Here is a 16,490-nt window from a genome sequence, read left to right as displayed (position 1 = left end):
TGTAAGACAGAGCTATTCTTTTAATATCATCTTCAACTTGTTGGAGAGATAGAAAAGCACAGATTTGAAGAGAGAAGGCAATTTCTTATTTTACCAGGAAAAAAATCTTCATTCCTGCCTCTTCTAGCTTAATAATAGGAACCAAAAAAACAACCAACCAGCCAACCAGCAGACAAAAAACCTCGCAAACAAACAAACTCAGAAGCATGGCTTGCGGGAAGAAGGAAGTGTTTTTAAGTGTTTAAAAAAAGGACACTTTTTAGGAAGACAGGCTCAGTTCATTTCCCCACAGAAGAGTACTTGGAGTAGAAAGAGTATTGGAAAGAAAACACACAGAAATTTAAAAATCTGCGTTTAAGTCTTGTTCTACTTGCTTGCGTGCTCTGTGCCTGGGAAGAAGTTACTTTATTTCTCCGAGCCTGGGTTTTCTCCACCCTAACGTGGGTTGTTTTGAGAACGAGGTGAAGTAACAGTCATACGTGCCAGGCCTTCTCATAAGCAAGCAAAACAACCACCATGGGCCTAACGGAGGGAAATCCTTCAGCTGCCCTGAAGAGGGGAGGGCAGTCCCGACCTATGATGGATGTTCAATGTTAATGATCTCATCCTCCTGCACTGATGTCTATGAGAAAAGAGGTTAAGTGTGGTTGCCCCGGGGAAAGATAAGGGGGAACTTCCCCACGACAATACTCATCTCTTGAATCCAGAGCAAAAGCAAAAACAATTCACCTCTTCAGAAGACTTTGTCAGACAAAAGAAGTAAAGAAACAAATATAACCTCAAACCAACAGAAACCCTACAGCACCAGAGCATGTATTAAGTCCTTGTGACTTTCAGCTCTGGGAATAAATAGGCTGTATTCGCTACTGACCCCTCACTAGCAGGAAATAAACTTGCAATGGCTTATCCTCAGTAGGCATGAGGTCTCCCTGGCCCACCTCTGCCAATGATGGGATGGAGGACCGTGGGCAGGGCTGGGAACAGGCAGGGGATGCAAAGGGTTGTCCCTCCGTGTGACACTCTCTGAGGTCAATGAGAGATGAAAGGAGGGACGGGTGACATTCAAAAGAGTGAACAACGGCTATACCACAGACACCAACTAAACAGACAGACATCAACGGGAACTGAACTGGCCCTCCTGGTGCAGACAGGAGGGATCAGCTCAGGAAGGCCAAGGGCCTTGGCTTTGCGGCCTGGAGTCTAACCAAAGTAGCTATTGGCTTGATCAGCCTCTCATGCCTAGAAGTTCTGCAGGGAAAGAGAGAGTACGACACCACGATCAATGGTCTTTGGACAAAGGTAAGGCCGCTGATGCCATGAAATCACTAGGTGATCTGGGTCTGCTCAAATAGAATGCTTTTCCAGTATGGTACCTCTGCTGCCCTAGGTAACCAAGGAGGAAGGTATATCACACCACATGGTTTGCTCATATGTCTGTGTACCCCTAATCTCCCCTAAGAAACTGTGAACCTCTCCAGGGCAAGGATAATGCCCCTTGCATTTCTATATCCCAGGCATCCAACACAGTGCCAGGCACAGAGCACTCAGAAATGTCTGCTGAATGGATAACCCCTTACCCCGTTCCGTTTCTTTCTCCACTGGCTTCTCACCCACGAACTTCCTCTGTGAAACTGATTTCCAGCGCCAGCATTACTAGCTGCGTGACCTTGGGCAAGTCACTTCACCTCTCTGTGGGTCATTTCCCCCCACCATGGGGTTGAAAATAGTATCTACTTCATAGAGTATTTGGGATTAAATATATTACATACATGCCTGGCACAAAATAAGCACTATTGGAGTGTTACTTACTGTTGTTATTTTGATGACCACTTCTTTTTAATTTATTAGATGTTTTTGTTTCTCATCTGTTTCCCTCACGAGGCTCCACGAGGCAGGGATTTGTGTCTGTTTTCTTCACTGATGAATCCCAAACACCAAGAACTGTTCCAGGCCCCCAATAAATATTTATCAAATGAATAGATGAACTTAAGTTCTTAGATCGTAACGGCCACATCTTCCCCTATGTTAAATTGTATAAACATCCTTACAGTGTTCTGCCTTGTCTCCCAATGTAGATGAAAGTTCTCTACTTTTTGTTGAAAATAATAGCTTCCATTTATAAAGTACTTTCACATCTATTTTCTCATTTGAGCCTCCCAACAACCCTGTAATAAATTCCCATGGTGTCTACTGGAGTAGGACATGCCCAGCATCTCTGCAGAAGTATCAGGACTGGAGGTTGATGGTAATGACGGTAATGTCCCACCTCATCTCACCTGTGAAAGGCCATTTATTACTTGATGAGGAGGAGCAAGGCTGCCTCATATTTTTGCACTGATTTACTTTGGGGTGATTTTACTGTTGTTGTTATTCTACTGAACAAAAAAGACTACTTGTTTTTATCTGCCATCTTCCCAACGGCTATTTTACAATATATATATTTTCTTTCCAGTTAAAAAACTAGTACATGTTCATTGTAGAAAATTTGATTTAAAGCAAGAAGGGTTGGGAATTCCCTGGTGGTTCAGTGGTTAGGACTCTGCGCTTTCACTGCAGGGGGCGTGGGTTCGATCCCTGGTCGGGGAACTAAGATCCTGCATACTGTGTGGCACAGCCAAAAAAAAAAGAAAGAAGGGTATGAAGAAGAAAACTGAAACTACCCACAACCCAATTTGATGTTAGTACTTGCTTCTTAGGAAGTATCTGAAGCAAAATATTACTGTTTTGTAGAAAGATGTTAGCGTGGCTTCTTGGCCACAGTGAATTCTGGGAGTCAAGAGCAGTCAGGCCTGGGGAGGGGGTGGCAGGGAGGTGGCAGGAGCTCAGAAGCCTGAGAGGGAGGGTGGCTGAGGATGAAAAGGAGTAGAGTGGGTCCAGGTCCAAGTGGTGGGGAAGGGCAAAGGTGGGGGTCGGATCTGATCTGCTGGCAGCGTGGAAGGTGTGTCCTTCACGGTTCACGGTTCCGACGACTAGAGTCTTGTTAGAGCAGGATGTGAGCACCACTCCCTGAGGACCAAGAGCTCTTGAGAAGGTCCCAGCCAGACAGTCAGGGTGCTGGGGCCCTGGAAGGGGCAGACACAGAACCCTCACATCTGGAGTCAGACGTACATGAAGTAATAGCATGGCTGCCCCATGTGGTACTGTTTTCTGATCCGTGTCGCCTATTTAGGGGTGCCTCTGAGCTGGGGCATGGGACAGATGTGCTTGTTCTACAATCTTCCCAGGCTGGGTAGGTGGGAGTAGGGGGACAGTGGTGTAATTGATTTCTAGGTCTGCTCAAATCAATTGGCTGGGGGTCGCGAATTATTGGCTACTAAATTTATATTTGAAATAACTGGGAGGAGGCCAAGATAGAAACAGGTGATAGCAGTCACTTCAGAGATAGGTGAGCTCAGTGTTGCAGGAAAGTGTGAACCGAAGTCTCAAGAATCCTACCTGCCCTTAGGTTGTAACATCTCCTAATTGTATCTGGGCCAGGTCTGGAAAAAGTCACAGGGGTCACTCACGGCAGCCACAAAAAGTCCCTACCGTATTGTATGTTTCCATATCTAGGCTGGCTTCTAGTTTCTGACCCGCTAGAGACATGGGCTGAGACCAGAAGGTTCGTATAAGCCAGAATCTGAAAGTCAGTTCTTTTAAACTGCTCATCTGTAGGATATGTCTGAGACTCATTTTATATTTTTCATACACAAACTGTTCACATACACATAGTTCATCCTGTATATAGTATTACTGACAACCAATAGATCCCATGTGCTTTAATCAATAACATTACTGCCTCCGCTATTACAGGAAACTATGAACTGTTGTGATCTTCTATCCTTGTTTCAATCTTTATAAACCAGGGCAAGAAAAAACAGGACCCCAAATTATATAACCGGGAAGGATTATATAACAAAGGTCCTGATGCAACTTTAACTGTATCCGTGCCAACCAGGGCTGAAAGACCAACCACATCTTTTCAGAAGTAACGTGAGCTGCCGAGAGTTGTGCAAACCACCTTTCAATATTGGTTTAACAAATCCCACTTGCTCACTATCAACAAAAGCCTCTGCTCTTCTAACCTTGTTTTTCCACAGCACTGGATGAAGCAACCCTATTTCAGGGTGACAGTTTGTTAAAGTGACAGCGCACCAGCACTTAGAATGCGTACACGAAGATGGAAGATGAGAGTGTCAATTTCTCTGAGAGGTTGGTCTCCAGCTCCCGGCAATGATTATGTCATAAGGGCTGCTAAAGCCACTTCTGGATTTCAAAATGGCAGGACGCTGATCACTGGTGACGGGAAGCATTTGCACGGGGAGACTTTTGAAAGCCACACGGCATTTCTTTGTTGGAGGAACCCAAGAAACAATCAAAGTAACAACAAAAAATAACAATAACAAACTCCCCTTCCTTTCAAAGTGTGCTGTCAAGCAAAATGATTCCTCCCCGTGTCTCCTTTACGTCTTCCTGATAGAAATTACATTCCAGGGCACCCAACACAAAGGACACTCATGCAAGCAATGTGCCTTGTAAGTGACATTCCTCGGAACCTTTAGGAGAGAGATTGATTTAAAGCTACCACGATGGCGTGTGTGCATTGCTACTGCCATAATGAATCTACCTGGCAACCTGCACTCGAGATTTAAACCAAGCCTGGAAAGATGAGATCCATGGAAACAACATTAGTGGCTCTACTCCACCCTGCAGAGGGACAGGAAACTCAGAATGACGCTGAAAGTGCAACTTGTGGTGTTTGAGGTCATATAACAGTTGCTGATTTTATAAATTCTACCCTCTGCAACACGTGGGTCGGACGGTCAGTGAATGAACCTGTGAGCTGGAACTTCCCATCCACTTGAGGCTGGGGTGGATTTTATTTTTCAATGACACAGAGTAAAACTAAATACCCTTGGGTCTTTTATTTTAAAGATGCATAAACTTATTCTTTCAAATCCCTTTCCTGAAGGTCAACATGTTCCCCTTTTTTGCTTTTTCTTTTTTAAAGTGCCTCTTCTTTCTTCCCCCCACCAGCCTCTAAAGGCGTAAGTTAAAATTCTGTGACCCCCAAAAAACTTTCCGAAATCAGAACCACAGACTTTAGAGTCCCTGTAGAAATCTTAGAAGTCTGGATAGGAGATTTAAGATCTGAATTCAAGTCCTTACTCTGTTACTAGCAGAGTGGCTCTTGGATGGGTCACGTGATACTTCTTTCCAGGGAGAGGCAGGAGGAAGAGTTGGTGTAAATGAACTCTGAAGTCTTTTGCCCTAGAACCCTTTAATTCCCATCTACTCCAATTTTCTAATGGGAACCACGTCACAGTGCCTGCTCACTCCACCCTCTGTCACCAGCTCACTGTCCTCCACGGAGATCCCAGAGACCTCAGCCTAAAGACCAGAAAGCCGAGGAGCCCCTCTGATGATCAAATTCCCCCTGCAAAGACCACCTATTAGCCACCGATGTGACCTCAACAGGCACAACTGAACCTCCCTGACAGACTGTAGAATCCAGGTCGGATTCCACGAGTAGAGGGCCGGGTATAAACTAGGTATGTTAGTTCCTAGGGCTGCCATAACGAAGAGCCGCAAACTGGGTAGCTTAAAACAACGAGGTCCAAAATCAAGGTGCTGGCAGGGCCATGTTCTCTCGGAAACTCGTAGGAGAGAACGCTTCCTTGCCTCTTCCAGTGCTGGTCACCCATCCTGGCACCCCTTGTCTTGCAGCTCCAGTCTCTGCTTCCATCATCTCGTGGAGTTCTTCCCGTGTGTGTCTGTGTCTAAATTTCCCTCTTCTAATAAGGACGCCAATCACAGTGGATCAGGGCCCACCCTAGTGACCTCATCTTGATTACAAGACATAAACAGATTCCATCTGCAAAGACCCTATTTCCAAATAAGGTCACATTCCCAGGTACCGAAGGGTGGGTTAGGACTTCCAACATATCTTGGGGTGGGTGGAGGGTGCAATTCAACCCCTAACGCTAGGTAGGTAAGCACACTTTGAAGTCTTAACTCAAGTGCACAAATGAATGAGGGGATGACAAAAGCCCACTTTAGGTAAAGTGGAAGGAAAAACATAAGTGGAAAGACATTACGGTTCTAACGGTCACATGGGGAAAAGATGTTTATTTTCAATGGTTGGGCAGGTGAGCGCTGGAGAGGAAAGTGCTGTTCTCTCTTCAGTCCAGCCCTACGTGCTCTGTGCTATGTTCCCTGGACGTGCCTATGCTTTCACCTCCTGGCCCACCCATTGCCAGCAGTGCCACCCTACCCCCAGCTGCTGAAATCCTCCTAACTCTGGAAGCACCAGCTCAAATTTCACCAGCAGAAAGCCAGGTTACCTGCCTCTGACCTTTGAAGGCATTTTGTCTGCTCCTTGGTGACCCCTGAACTACGGTCATTTGCACCCTCTCTGCCTACCACTCCTTGAGAGCAGGGATCATTTCTTACTCAATCACTGCACTCACAGGAGGTGCGTGCAAATATATGCTAAAGTAAACCAGCAGGAAGATAAGAGGAGAATGGAAAATATCTGCTGTTTTGAAAACTTCACCATGGAGAGGGACCTTTGAAACCAGGGGCTGTTAGAACTCCGTGGCTTATTGATTCCCCCACTGAATCTCTGTGACCTCTGCTACCGTGCCATATTTCTTGGAAATCATAAGAAAGGCAGAAAAATAAGCCAACCAATGAAAGCAAAGAATGGGCGCTCTTTTGATGCAGAAGAGATTCTCGCTGACCCTCTGAGAACTCATCTCCTTGACCAGTCATCATCTGTCTACAACAGAAGAAAAGTCCCCCTTGGCCTAAGTTTCAGGCCCCCCAACACACAATTATTTGGCAAATAACTGTTGATAGGCAACTGAGAGCATGCGGCAGTGCCTACAGCACCTTTTTGTAAATATCTGGTATTACCAACAGCTTGAAGAAAATGCAATTTTATTTTTTATAAATATTTATTTATTTGGTTGCAACAGGTCTTAATTGCGGCACACGAACTCTTAGTTGCGGCATGCACGTGGGATCTAGTTCCCTGACCGGGGATCAAACCCAGGCCCCCTGCATTGGGAGCGTGGAGTCTTAATCACTGCACCACCAGGGAAGTCCCGGAAATGCAATTTAAGTGAATGCTGTCGGCACGACAGTGGATTGAAGTTCATCAAAAGGCTTCTATCGGTGCGTGCCAATCTGCTGGGGTAAAAGCCTGTATAGTGTCCCTGACGCTTTGATGACCCTAACAGGTCTTTCTTCTGCTGGGAAGTACAGGAGTGATACTGAAGATCTGATATGTTTACACCTTTTTGCTCAGCCTAAATCTCTTTGTTCAGCTTCTTTAGAATCAAGCAAGTCAAACCAGTAACTTGGTCGAACATTTTTATTCATCAAGACCTGAATTCAGGATTTTCTTTTCTTCCGGTAGTAAATTATACAGCTGCTTAAAAGTATACCTAAAAATTGACCATCTGAAGGAACTTCTGCTTCCAGGAAATGGAATAGACATACTTTTCCCTATTCTTTCCACCAAACACAACAAAAAATGATGGACATTAAATATAAGACAAACATAAGAAGATTCTGAAAGGTAGAGAGAAGAAAGCAGAACAACTAAGGACCATATAAAAAAGGCAAGGTACAGACTAAATTAACAAAATATTAATAAATATAATTCAGGAATATTTAAATAGAATTATATACTGTGACTAAGTGGGGTTTATTCCAGGGATGGAAGACTGGTTCAGTATTCAAAAATCAATCAAAGTAATCTACCATGTCAACAGGCTATAGAAGAAAAATCATATGATCATATCAACTGATGTAGAAAAGGCATATGAAAAATACATCTAATCATGATAAAAATGCCCAGCACACTAGGAATAGAAGGGGTCTTACCCAACTTGTCAAGGAGCATCTGTTAAAAAACCCTACAGCTAACATTATGCTTAATAAGGGAAGACTGAATGCTTTCCTCCCTATGATTGAGAACAAGGTGAAGATGTCTGCTCTCACCACTCTTATTTAACATAGTGTTCGAAGTTCTAACCAGTGAAATAAGGCAAGAAAGTGAAATAAAGGCATCGAAAGGGAAGAGATAAAACTGTCTTTATTTGCAGACTGTCTACATAGAACTTCCTACGGAATATACAAAAAACCTCCTAGAACTAAAATGTACATTCAGCAAGGTCTCAGAATATAAGATAAGCATACAAAATCAACTATAGTCCTAGATGCTAGCAATAAATGAATGGATACCAAAAATTTAAAAATAATATCATTTACAATTGTTCAAGAAAAATGAAATATTTGGGTGTAAATATAACATGTATAGGACTTATATGTTGAAAACTACAAAAATGCTCATAAAAGAAATCAAAGAAGATCTAAACAAACAGAGAGGTATACCATGTTCATGGATTAGAAGACTCAACATAGTAAAGATGTCATTTGTCCTCAAACTGATACACAGGCTTAATGCAATTCCTATCAAAACCCCAGCAAGATTCTTTTGTAGATACAGATGAGATTATATATATTATACTATAGTTTTGCAAGATGTTACCATTGGGAGAAACAGAATTTCTCTGAATTACAATTGTTTTACAGCTCCATATGAATCTACAATTATCTCACAAGGTTTGTTAAAAATAAAAACTGTTCTTTGCTGCATCTACTATGAGAATGAAGACCATTCTCAGCAATCAGACTGCAGATATTCCAGAAAATTCTGACATCACACAATTACTGTGTGAAGGGCCACACAATTACTGTGAAGGGAACCAGAAAAGCCTTTTGGAGGGGCTTCAATCATATCAATGTAGAACTCAGTTTCCTTGGAAAGAAAAGAAAGAGGCTCCAGGTTGACAAATGGCGGGGATACAGAAAGAAACTGGCCACTTTTCGACTATCTGTATCACGAACAGAACATGATCAAGGGTGTTATGTTGGGTTTCCATTACAAAATGAGGTCTCTATATGCTCATCTCCCCATCAATGTTGTTATTCAGAACAGGTTTCTTGTTGAAATCTGAAATTTCTTGGGCAAAAAATAGATGCTCCGGGTTCAGGTGAGGCCAGACATCGCTTGTTCAGTACCTCAAGCCCAGAAAGGTGAGTTAATTCTCAAAGAAAATGACATTGAAACTGCATCAAATTCAGCTGCTTTGATTCAGCAAGCCACAACAGTTGAAAACAAGAATATTAGAAAAATTTTAGATGGTATCTACATCTCTGCAGAAGGACCAGTTCGGCAGGTGATGAATAAGATTTAAGTTATCCAGCTACAGAAACAACAAGATGCCAGATGATTCCTAAGACCTCTCTGTGATATTTTAAAGAGTCACTAAAAGCCCTGTATTGATTTGGGGGAAGACAGACAAAACCAAAACACCCCAAAGGAACAAACTGTGACCACCCCTCCCCTTAATGTCTTCTTCTCATACTGAGAACTAGTGAAGTGCAAAAAACGACTAATAGAGTAGGATACCTTGATCACTCTATTCCTTTATCCCATTTATAATTCTTTGTAGCACTCACAACTGTACAACATTATATTATATTATATCACATTTGGTTATCTGTCCATCTGTCTGTCCTATTTGTCTGTCTTGCTTCCCCCAGTGAAATGGAAGCTCTGTGTGGGCAGGACCTCTGTATTGTTCACACTCTACCACATTCTATAAGTACTAAAAAAAAGTTGCTGAATGACTATGGGGAACTCAAGTCATATGCCTTTTTTTTTTTTTTTTTTTGCGATACGCGGGCCTCTCACTGCTGTGGTCTCTAGCGCAGGCTCAGCGGCCATGGCTCACGGGCCCAGCCGCTGCGCGGCATGTAGGATCTTCCCGGACCAGGGCACGAACCCGTGTCCCCTGCATCGGCAGGCGGACTCTCAACCACTGCGCCACCAGGGAAGCCCCATATGCCTTTTTTAGATAGAGCATTTCCAACTGCCTAACTTCCCCCAGATCCCTTCTCCTGTAAGCACCTGCTCTTCAGCATTACCCACCAGCAGGACCATCTCTTAAATCAGTTTCACTGAACCTTTAGTCTTCCGCTCCACTCTAGACCCTTCCCAAGTCCCCACCTTCTGTACTCATAGCACCAGAACAGCCCAGTCTTGGGAATCATTTCCAGGGGTCAGTTTCAATCTAGGGTGCTGGAACTTCCTGTGAGGCATGTGGCTTTAGGCAGTATCAACGGTCACTCTGTTTACCTGGTCCATACAGCAAGAACATGCCCCCTAATCCCAGACCTGTTTCTTGATTGGATCGATTGGATGTACCTCTAATTTAATTTGCACCCAGATCCTGGGGATGTCTGGAACTAATCTGATGATCTTTAAACTATTATGTTTTCCATGTATGTCTCAGCTGCCAATATCATATCGGGGGACTTTAATGTGAAATAATAACTTTAATCGCCAGTGGCTTCTAACTTCTTACCATGTTCCTCATTATTACAGTGCTGGGAACAGACAAGTGTTTGGCAGCCTAGGGGACACACAGCCATGGCCGCCAGCCAGACAGTGGCTTTAGGGGTCAGCTGGGCAGTCCTGTTACACAGAGAACTACAGAATATTTTATTTTGTCTGTTCTATTCAGAGAATATATCCCAAGCACCTAGTGTGCAGTGGGTGCTCAATAAGTGGCTGTGGAGTGAATGAATACACCAAAATCTTGGGAATCTCTAAGTTAGAGTACAGCGGCATTTCTTTTTTTTTTTTTTTTTAAGAGACGGGGTCTCGCTATGTTGCCCAGGCTGGAGTGCAGTGGCTATTCACAGGCGCGATCCCACTACTGATCAGCACGGGAGTTTTGACCTGCTCCGTTTCCGACCTGGGCCGGTTCACCCCTCCTTAGGCAACCTGGTGGTCCCCCGCTCCCGGGAGGTCACCATATTGATGCCGAACTTAGTGCGGACACCCGATCGGCATAGCGCACTACAGCCCAGAACTCCTGGGCTCAAGCGATCCTCCTGCCTCAGCCTCCCGAGTAGCTGGGACTACAGGCACGCGCCACCGTGCCCGGCTACAGCGGCATTTCTTAGCTTAAAACCTGATAATGAACATCAATAACATGGCATTTACTGAACTACATCTAGAATGTGAGTGAAACGTATCAATTTCTAAATGGTTTGGGGGGAGGGAATTATAAATTAAAATTCTTGCTATTGGAAGAGTTCTAGCTTACTACCCTTGCTGCCATGGAAATGACAAATAGACAACATAATTACAGACTGCCAGTAATTAACATACACCCAGCTAGAGCAAACATGAAAATTTAAAATGAACAATTATATACTAAAAAAGAGACTGCGAATGATCCACTGGGGGAAAAGGCAGAAATCTATGAACGAGATGGTGTTAAACAGTCAGATGTGGGCTTCCCTGGTGGTGCAGTGGTTGAGAGTCTGCCTGCCAATGCAGGGGACACGGGTTCAAGCCCTGGTCTGGGGGGATCCCACTTGCCACGGAGCAACTGGGCCCGTGAGCCACAGCTACTGAGCCTGCGTGTCTGGAGCCTGTGCTCCGCAGCAAGAGAGGCCACGGCAGTAAGAGGCCCGCACACTGCGATGAAGAGTGACCCCCACTCGCCGCAACTGGAGAAGGCCCTCGCACAGAAACGAAGACCCAACACAGCCAAATAAATAAATTAATTAATTAATAAAAAAAAAAGAACAGTTAAAAAAAAATAAGAAATAGTCATAAAAAAAAGAAAAACAGTCAGATGTAATTCATTCTACTTTCCTCCTCCCTAAGAGCTTTTCCAGCCAGGCGCAGTGACTTTTTCCTGTCAAACCAGTGGAACCAGAGCGCTGAACTGGTATCTCCAAGCAGGCAATTTTCCTAGTTGTAAATAACCAGCAGCTCTGTGGGAATCAATTAGGAGGCTCCCATTTCTTCTCGATGAGTCTTATTTCACTCTATCCATCTTCCTTCGTTAATTTCTTAAGTTGGGTTTAAGGGATGCAGAGAGAAAGATTATTTGTTTTGATCTCTCAGACTTCTTGGGGGAGGCAAGGGGAGGAGCAGAGTTTTCAGATCTTTCTCACTAAGAATTCAAGTAGGATACTTTCAAATCACTCTCCCTTTTCAAGGCCCGAAAACTGGATGGGCATTGAAACTACACGGGCATTATGTACTATGTCTAGCAACAGAGGCTTAAAGCCTGTAAGAAAATGATGGTCACAAGACAAATGAAATCAATGTAGGTGCAAATAAACTTTTATTGCAAAGACGCAGATGGTCTGCAAAAGTCACAATCTCATATAACATGGTCATCTCGTGAATCAATTGTTTAGTCTTAGCCCATGGCCCTACTGTCACTCGTTGGGTTTATGGTGATGGCAATAATAGTCCTGATCAGAACAATGACACTAATACAAGAAGCTGTCAATTACTGAAAACCTGTCATGTGCTCGATACTTTATTATGTTCTTTCTATTGCTCAGAACAGCCTGGCAACATCAGTATTATTATTCCCATATTACAGACGAGGAAACTGTGGTCCAGAGAGGTTTGCATGGCTTGCAAATTCTGGAGCCAAGAAGATTTGAACCCAGATCAATGTCTAGAGAACTAGTTGATCCCAAAGATAATCTCGTCCCACAATGCCATGTTCTCTCTTTTGTTCAACCGGCAAAAACTGGTCAAGCCCCACTATTGGGCAGGTATTCCCCCTACTAAGTCTGAGGCTTGTTGAGGAACTCGGCATGACCTCACCTCAACAACAATGGGGAGGAAGAAAGGGACCGGGTAAACGAAGTCGGCCTCCGCAGCTGACGCGGGGCCTTTTCCCAGGTACCCGGGCTTCTCAGTAAACATCCATCAGATCTCTCCCCTGGCTGAAATATTCCTAATTGTAGAAATGACGTACTTGGATCATTACCTCTTTGGAAAATGAGGTGCAGTAAGAAAAGAAAAATTCAATGGGGGAAAAAAAAAGAGCAGCGGGCACAAGGAGGGAACATACAGAAAAAAATATACATGGCCTTCAACCTCGCTCAATTAAGGAAATGAACCAACAAAACGCCACTTTGCAACACTATCTGTAGAATGTCAAAGACCAGAGGATACTTTAATCCAGCCACACAGTGAAAAACTCCGGAGTCCCAAAAAAGGATAGCTCTATATGCATTGATACAGAAAGATCTTTATGGTCAGAATAATGCATATGGTATGTCCCCGTCTGCATACATGTGCACACTTACTCAGGTGTGTAAAGGCATCGGCTATCAAACGGCACGTAAGAAACTGATCGTGCCGGTTACCTCTGGGGAGGGGGACTAGAGCTGTATTTCTTTCACAGGAGGATGACAGTTTTCACTATACATCTTTTTGTACTTTATGATTTTTTTTTTTTTACAACATATTAAAAAGAAAGGGAGAAACAAAGCGGAGTGGTGAAGAGCAGGCAGTGACTCGCCTGGGGTCTCACAGATGGTCAGTGGCTGGCCTGGCCCCCAGAACCCTGACTGTCAGCCCAGTGCTCTTTCCATGGCAGCAGCATCTATATAGACAGTTTGATTCTCTACACCTCACTCAATACTCACCACCCACAATGATCACTCTTGGAGAAACTGCTCCAACCTCCCTGGCTCCATGATCTTGTTAGTTAGCACTGATAGATAAGCCACAGTTTTCCAATTAGCGCCGTCCCCCATATTACAGACAATGCAATCCTTTGAGCGATGAGTAGGGGATGACACTGGCTGGACCAGTCAGAACTCTATCCCTGTGACACGCTCTACTCAAAGTGATGCCCTATGGCTTGAAGTCCAACTAAAACATTTACATGGATTTTAGGTTTCTATATAGAAAGTTCATGCTGAGGTTAAGTCCTCACGATGTGCACAAATATTACTCAATATGGATTATTCCCAGCAAATTTTCCACTTCAGGCCAACGTGTAACCAGCCACTTCCCTATTAACCACCTACTGTCCTCCCTACATACCCATGAGGCATCGGCTGTCAGCTTGTAGAGATAAAGCCCAAACCTAGTACCATGGTTGGCTCTGCATTTTGGAGTCAGCCAGAACAAGTGACATGACAACAGGTGACACATTGTCCTTCCAGCCTCAGTTTCCCCATCTATAAAGTGGAGACATCAGTGGTTCTGTGGAAACAGTAACTGGAGCTACTCATACTGTTGATTCCTTTCGCCCAGCTAAGCAATAGGCAGTTGACTAGAAATTGCTTTTGGGGGTTCCCCTCAGAAACCCAAGCTCTGGAATATGCATTCAGATTCCTGCAGAAGTGTGTGGGGCATCCCTGAAGGCTGCATGAGGAGTCAGGGTCGCCGTCCTTCTCACAAACACAGCCCTACTGCAGGTGTCAGGTCCATTCACACCGAGCCTCTTTCTCTGGAGCTGCGCCTTCCCTCGCCAACGGGGAGAGCCCCTGGTTGCAGTGATTCACGTCATGAGACGGCGCTCCTGGACCAGCTGACTGGACTGGGGTGGGGGGGGTGTCACATGACTACAGTTGTTCCAGTCAGAATTCCCATTGCTCCTGGGAATTGGGAACTGAGACCAAAAGATGGCTGGTCCACCTGGGCTGCTCTCGTCTACAGAGGATATTTAGCTTGAAAGCTACCGATGACCACTGACCAATTCACACACAACGTTAGAGAAAACACAGAGGACGCGCAGAAAGAAGCAGCGAGGAGGCGAGCGCTGCCTGCGTTCTTGGCAGCCGTCTGGTTCCCGGTCCTGGTGCCTCCCAGCTACAAGCCTGGCCTTGGGGTCCTGAGACCCTTGGTACTGCCTCCAATAGGTCTCTATCTTTATATATATTTCTTCTTGAGCTAGCTGCTTTCTGTTACTTGCAACCAAAAGAGGCCTAAGGCATTCCTAATTCCATCTTTGCAGACCCCAATCAGCATTTCAGAACAGCCAGCAGGTGGCGCTTTCCATTCTGAGACAAAGAATTCTTACTCTAGAAGTGCTGAATTTGTGCTGTTACCTTTATTTTGCCTGATTACATTACTCAAACAGAAAGAGCTATGAAGAATAATAACAATAAAGATACCATTAAAGTAAAATATTTGACACTCATAAGATTAAAAGCTGAATACAATAATCTTCTCATAATCGTTGCAGGATATGCAGCACTTAATCAACAATTACACTGGGAAAATGCCCGAGACTTGATGCTTAAGTAGCAGGGAAAAGCAAAGGAGAAAGTCAGGAAATCACCATAAAAAGAGACGGGAGTATTATCCAATCTAAATACTGCATGTATTAGTATAAGAGTTCTATCTTTTCCTATCAATGCTATACAAAAAAATAATAATAAAAAACAATCCAAGAATACACACCCTCAACCGAAACACTCTAGTGAAAGAGCTATTTTTAAAAACCACGCACAGTATTCACATAGTGATGGCACAGTCCATTAATCAGGGTGCTTGCGTGTGTGTGTTTTTTAATAGCTTTATTGAGGTATGATTTACACTTTCTCTATACAAGAGTTTCTTCAACCAGTCTTGCCCCCTGATGGGAGAGAGAAATGAAATGGTCCAAGCTGGAAACCAGAACCTGGTGGGGCAAGAAGCTGGGGTGAGGCCAATTCCGAAACAGGAGGAGACAAACCCTCCCTCCTAGGAGGTTTGGGGTTCACATCCCCGAAGAGTCATACAAGTGACTGTGAGGAAGTATGTATGTATTTTCACAGACAGAACATCGTTTTTAAAAGGCAAAGTACAGATGCCATGTCAAAATATCTCACGACCAAGAGGAAACCTCTGAGCCACCTTGGGAAATGAGTAGCCATTTAAGACACCCACAATCTCTTTGGGCTAAGTCAGATTTCTACAACATGGGTTTTATTTTTAACGTTCTTTTTAAAGAGCTGATTCTTCATTCAGGATGCATACAATGAAAGCAGCACGAATACCCGCACTGTACCTTAAACAGCCTCTGTTGAGGAGGGCTGGGAGTCTCACAACATATTTTAACCCAGATATAGCTTTGACAACCCCTGTACGTTCTTTCATAACCTCTAAGCATCAGCTCTGCTGTGTTATTTTATATGAATACATCCTTGATGGCCGCAGCGAGAGACAATGAGGCCATATTATGACTCCATGAACACATAATAATGCTGCCCTTTTCTTCTCTGAGAGGGTTTATTTTCCTTCTTCTACAGGTAAATGCAGTAAACCTGACATCATGGAATGCAACTGAAGTAGTAAGTGATCAATGTCAACCACAATAACAGTGCTTCAAAAAATTACCTCAACGATCCTACTTTTGCCATTTTCCATGACCTACGGAGGTGAGGGAGCGGCGCGAATGGGCTCCTGCAACTCTGAGGGAGGATCTAAACACAGCCGTGTCTGCCTTGCATCCGCCAATGGACCCATGTGAGCGCTCTCCCTGACACGCCTCAGTTCACATAAGAGCTCCCCTAAGTCCATCTCGCAGGAGAATGAAAACAGTAAAAAGCTATATGCAGCCCTGGCTACACAAGAAAATCTCTCTGCACTGATGCTATAACGGAGATGCTCA

General features: G+C 44.1%; 1 protein-coding gene and 1 pseudogene across 9 annotated transcripts in view; one reads left to right on the top strand and one right to left on the bottom strand.

Annotated features, from left to right (window-relative positions):
* The window catches only part of FOXN3 (forkhead box N3), a 405,900-nt gene that overhangs the window by 70,558 nt on the left and 318,852 nt on the right, over window positions 1-16,490 (bottom strand). The window lies entirely within an intron of this gene.
* Window positions 8,659-9,248, top strand: LOC137206799 (large ribosomal subunit protein uL6-like; annotated as a pseudogene).

Source organism: Pseudorca crassidens, chromosome 1, assembly GCF_039906515.1.
Source record: "Pseudorca crassidens isolate mPseCra1 chromosome 1, mPseCra1.hap1, whole genome shotgun sequence".
In the NCBI taxonomy this organism is placed as follows: Eukaryota; Metazoa; Chordata; class Mammalia; order Artiodactyla; family Delphinidae; genus Pseudorca; species Pseudorca crassidens.
This window is presented reverse-complemented; position numbering and strand designations above follow the sequence as displayed.